Raw genomic sequence first — 6000 nt, forward strand, 5'->3', positions numbered from 1 at the left:
CGTACATTTTACTTACCCCGTTAGTTTCAGCGGAATATTAATAATTATAATTATAATAGGAATAATAAGTGTAATTATAAGAAAAAAGAAAGCAAAAAATGTAAATAAAAATAGCGAACTGCGCGGAAGAAACGAAAGTTCACGATTTTAAAAATGTATCGGATTGAAGAATTTTGTAATATGAAAAACTCCGTTTTTCTTTCCCGGCGAAGGAGGGATGTTGTAGTCCGAATTACTCCTTATATTATTTTTTGTATATTATATTTTATCTTCACGATCATTCTCGAATCTCGAAATAGCCGGTGCTATGGAAACGCTGACCGGAAATGCAAGCATGCAAAAACAAGTCTGCAAATTCCAAAACAGAACGCGAACGAGGAATTTGCTAGAGCGCGCCGTTTTAATCATATATGGTCCGATTTTAAATTATAAGACGATACTATTAGAATATTATAAAAACGCTAAATCACCGAGAGTAGGCAGTCACAATACGTAACAAAACAGTTGTATTTCGTCACGGCCAGTCGTTATCAGTAACAACGAGATTCACACGAAACATTGTCAAGAAACCGTACCAATAAATCAGTTACTTAACGAAAGTGAGTAATAATATTTGGCCAGAAAAACCTTTTATCTACGATCCTGCTCGGAGTTTTAACTTCTAAGGCTCGGCGAACCCGACTTTCCCTAATTACAATCTTGTAACCCAGTCCGGGCTACAACAATATATATATATGTATATATATATGTATATTTGTTTCAAAAAAATACATATAAAAAACAATAAAAATATATATAACATATATAATATATAATATATAATATATAATATATAATAATTTATATATAATATATATTATATATAAATATGAATTAATTACTTATGTAATTGACAGCCCGTGATATCGATGCTTAATTAAATCAAAGTATTTTTTTATTAATTCAACGACATTTTTTTATGTAGACATCAGGCAGACATAACGTAACCGCCGAATGGATATACCTATATATATATCGTATTAGCTGTTGTCACTTGTCTATGATTTGTTCATAACGGCGACATTAACTACAGTGAGCAACAAGTAGTCTGTTGAAAATAATAGTATTTCGATAACATTATGAGTCTATTAGAATTAACAGTGTTTCGGTAACATTGTGTTGAACAATTATTAAAAGTATTGAGATGTTCGTGTAGTGTTACGTAGTACAGTGAGCATTGAGAATTACATCTGAAAGCAAGTAAGTTTTTAACATTTTTATAATCTTAAGACACACAAAATGTCGAGTATTTGTAAAGACAGGAAAACTAGTAGTACCTGCATTTATAAAAACTGCAGTATTAATAATAGACACAATACATTAAATATTCAATTCTATCGTCTGCCTATTGAAGATAGAGAACGATTAATAACATGATTAGTAAATAGCGGTTGTGACGATTTAGCGGAAGAATCCGATGCAGAATTGCGAAAGTTAAGAATATGTAGTAGGCATTTTCCAACAAATATGATATATCCAAAGGGAAGATTAAAAAAGAATGCAAAACCGTTTATATCCTGTCGATTTCGATGATGAGGAATTTATTACTGAGAACATACAATGTCACGAGCATTATGAGCAAATACGTATTTTGAAAGAAAAAGTAGCAAAGCAAAATGCAAAAATATAAAAATTAAGAAAACTTCTTAATGTATCGAGATTGAAAGTTAAAACAAAACATAAGGTAATAACTCGTTTACGAAAAAAAATAATCACAGGTGATTTACCAGAGACATGAATATTTTAAACGCTTTGTTTTGACGAGTTCAAGGCTTTGTATTAACATTTTTAATAATGCAACTTTTTCACAAGAAAAAAGAGGCTTATAAGGACGAAAAAAAACAATTAGCTCAAAAAATGCATTATACTTCGCCAAGTTTATATAGAAAAATGCGCGAAGAATTCGGTTTTATATTACTTTCAGAAAGTACAATTAAAACATGGTTTAGTGTAATAGATTTATGGAATTTATAGTATCATATTTCATTGTTTAAAAGCAAAAGTAAATTGCATGGATAGTAGCGAACGCAATTGCGTTTTTGATGAAATGAAAATAAAAAAAAGTTTTGATTTTAACGAGAAACGGCAAAAAATAGGTTTTGAGGATTTGAGATCACTAGAATGTAACGCGACAGTCGCGACAAGTGCTTTAGTTTTTGGTTCGAGATTTATTACATAATTGGAAGCAACCAGTAGCATATTTTATAATGTGGCACTTTAAATAATTAACAATGCGAAACATAGCATTTCCTCGTAGCTGGTAATATAATTAATTAAATTTATTTCATATTAAAAAGACTTTAACAACCAAGATCTTGCTTGCCAAGGAAATGCCATGTTTCGCGTTGTAGTTTATTAGTTAACATATACTCGGCCTATATCTATTGTTTACTTTAAATAATGTTCTTTTATCTGCATTAGACAAAGTTATACAAGCATTATTAGATACAGGATTAAAATTGCATGCTATTGTTTGTGATTAAGGTAATAATAATCAGAGTGCTATAAAATATAAAATTTCTATACATCGTCCTTATTTTATGCATAGACAAGAAAAAATATATGCAATTTTTGATATACACACATATTTATAAATCTATAAGAAATCAACTCTTGAAATATAATGTTATGTACGATGACAATAAAGTAGCATCATGGAACGATATGATTATTATGGCAATTAGAAAATGACAAAGCGACAAGAGCGGCTTGCAAATTACCAGAAAAACATGTAAATCTTAATCATTTTGACAGAATGAATTGCCGTTTAGCTTTACAAATTTTTAGCCACAGAGTTTCAGCTGCAGGTTATTAATTGTAGGAACAACAGGAGGAATTGATACTGAAACTGTTATGTATACTGCTGAATTTTTTACAATTCTTAATAATAGTTTCGATTCTTTAAACAGTCGCAATTGTAATGATTCAAGTCCAAATGCTTGTGCTCTATCAGAAATTCGACTTTATGTGGAAAATGATCTAAAACAATTATTAAATGATTATTCTAAGTGGCGCACTATTACAGATAAAGGTCTCAAAATACTGTCATGTTTTGAAGGATTACAAATTAGTGTTACGTTTATTTTACAATTGTGGGACGATTTAAAACGCGACGAAATTAAATTTTTCATGACTTCTAGAGTTAATCAAGATCCGTTAGAAAATCTTTTTTCCATGATACGTACATATGGCGGAATATATAATCAAAATCCGAGTGCAAAAGCTTTCGATTATTGTTACAAAAAAACATAATATTAAATTTGTGTAAGTCTACACAATCTTCAAATTGCTTAGATGATGAAGATGAAATTGTATTTCCAAATATGAATATATCTACATTTCTTTGTCGAATAACATTCGATACAATCACATCAATTAATATATCTAACGATTATGAAAATGATGATGAACAAAATGTATCGATAAACGTTAAAAAAATTGTTATTGACGCATCATATACAAATAATAAAACTCTAGAAGCGTCTGCTATTGAATATTTTGCAGGATTTGTTGCTAAAAAATGTATTGCAAAATCAAATTGTGATCAATATCATATCTCATTTATTAATACAAATGAACTGACAGACGCAAGACAAATATTAATATATTTTCGAGCATATGAGATTAATGATGACGAGGAATTAGGACATCTATGTGTATCTACAGAAGAATTTTCATTTGTATTTCGATTAATGAACGCAGTATTTGATGCAGGTTATCTTAATATGAGAGGAAATTATAACATATTAGATACTCTATTTCCATTCATGATACAAGCTGTACACACAAAGTATCCAAATTGGTTTCAGCATGAAACTTGTAACATTCATCGAAAAAATTTAGCATATTACATGATGAAAATTAAGATACATAAAGATTTAGTTTGGTTAGGAGAACGATTAAGATTTTCAAAAAGTCATAAATCTATACAGAAATTAAAAAATGTACAAAGCATTTAAAAATTTTTTAACATTTAGATACTTATGAATATACTCACGGCAGTACGTGCGGAACGAGTACACACAGAAGGATTGCGGCTCTTTCAGCAGTACAATTTAAAACATTACTCGCGGCACTTTGTGCCGATCGAGTAAGAAGATCGCGGCTTTTTGAGCGGAACGATCTATAAAAATTCTAAATATTACTCGCGGCATTTCGTGCCGATCGAATAAGAAGATCGCGGCTCTTTGAACGATCAAGAATTTTATACATTTAGAGTTTATCCAGATTAACTTATTACATAACAGTATGCATAAAGAAAATTATCAAATCGTAATTCTATTCTCTAAATAGAATATATAAAATGCAATTGGATAATTTTTTTTATGAATATGTTTATATAGTTATATATATATAAATTATATATAAATTATTCTGGATATATCCTTTCTCGCATTTTGTGCGGAGTAAGAAGATCGCGGCTTTTTGAGCGGAATGATCTGCGAAAAGCACTATAATGCAGTTCGCGACTTTATGGCGGACCGAACCAATATGGGAGACAAACTTGGAATTCTTTCATATTAAAATATTGTATTTCTTTTTTTACGTATGTTTTGTAAAGATTCTTAATATATCCAATATTATTATCATTTTTATGAAGGAATACACGTTATGTGTCAATTGGCCTCTACGTGACATCTCCTGGAAATGCTCTATATGAGTAGCTAACAATTGACACATTAATCTTATTATAGGTATTGTTATATATGTAATAAGATATATATATATATATATATATATATATATATATATATACACATATAATTTTTTAAATATGTAATATAAATCTTATTATATGTATACATATTATACATATATCTTATATAAGTCAGTGATAAATATTTTTAAAACTCTAAGAAATTCTTATCATGCATTAATTTTTTATATCCATTTAGGTAAAGCCGATGCCATAAAGATAGCAAATTAGTAAGAGTATTATGAGCGTAAGAACATGTAATCGAACTATTGAAAGATTTTCATAAAGATGAATAAAACAATTGAGATGTAATCTTGGATTGTCGGTAGCGCATTATCCATTCTTAGGATTTGGATTTATAGTATGAATTTTTTGCGTGGATGAGCTTTACATAAAGAAGGATTTCTCCGAAACATAAGTATTACAAGCGCGAAATAAAAAATATTAAATTTTACGTTTGTTTTTTAAATAAATTTTATATGAATTGTTGCTAATAAATCATAATTGCATTTGTTTGTAGATGATAGTGAAAATAAACCAACAAGTATCAACCAAGTATCAACAGATGCTTTAGAAAAAACATTAAATCATGTGGAAGGTGCGACGAATGAAACAGAACGTCAACAACTCCGCAAGGTTTCATCGTCATATCGTGGCAACTCTCTTGTATATTCGTAACGTAGGAGTTTAGGTATTAGAAATTATATCACGATAATCAACAATATAAAAACATATAATGATTTCTAATTCATATTTTAGATATTTAAATATTTTTTAATCTTTATAAAATGATCGAGGAACTTATAATACGTAACCTACGTAGTAGGTTTGTTGTGCGAGGAAATTGTATTCGAGGGTATGGAGTGGGAAAATATTATTCTTTGCAAAACTAATTCCACGTGCGTATAAAATAATAAAGATATATTAAAATTTTAAATATAAGATGTATTTTAAATATAAGATATTTAAATAAAGATATATTATAATTTTAAATATATGTTATATAAAATTTATGGTACATCAATGTGGTGGTTCGTATATCCACCACTGAAACGTTGTCAATCTGCTGAGTCTCCGACGCTGCCAGACCGCTGCCTGCTTTTCGAGTACAAGGCGGAATGGGCGACGGGGAATGGAAGGTTGTTCGTGCTGGTTCCCAGAAATAGGCGATTCTCATGAGTATATTTCATACATTTTTAATAGAGAAAACATCGTGTACATTAATGACGCGGCGTGGGAGTCTGAGTCCCCCGCGTATACGAGGA

At 29.6% G+C, this 6000-nt stretch overlaps 1 long non-coding RNA gene across 1 annotated transcript; it reads left to right on the plus strand.

Annotated features, from left to right (window-relative positions):
* Positions 1 to 1048: 1048 nt before the first annotated feature.
* Positions 1049 to 5728, plus strand: LOC148938021 (uncharacterized). Its single transcript, XR_016139873.1, has 5 exons — positions 1049 to 1239; positions 4640 to 4733; positions 4935 to 5153; positions 5256 to 5426; positions 5495 to 5728. It is a non-coding gene; the product is annotated as an uncharacterized LOC148938021 (long non-coding RNA).
* The last annotated feature ends 272 nt before the right edge of the window (positions 5729 to 6000 follow it).

This window comes from Pogonomyrmex barbatus, unplaced genomic scaffold, assembly GCF_055798465.1.
Source record: "Pogonomyrmex barbatus isolate J1 unplaced genomic scaffold, ASM5579846v1 scaffold1, whole genome shotgun sequence".
Classification (NCBI taxonomy): Eukaryota; Metazoa; Arthropoda; class Insecta; order Hymenoptera; family Formicidae; genus Pogonomyrmex; species Pogonomyrmex barbatus.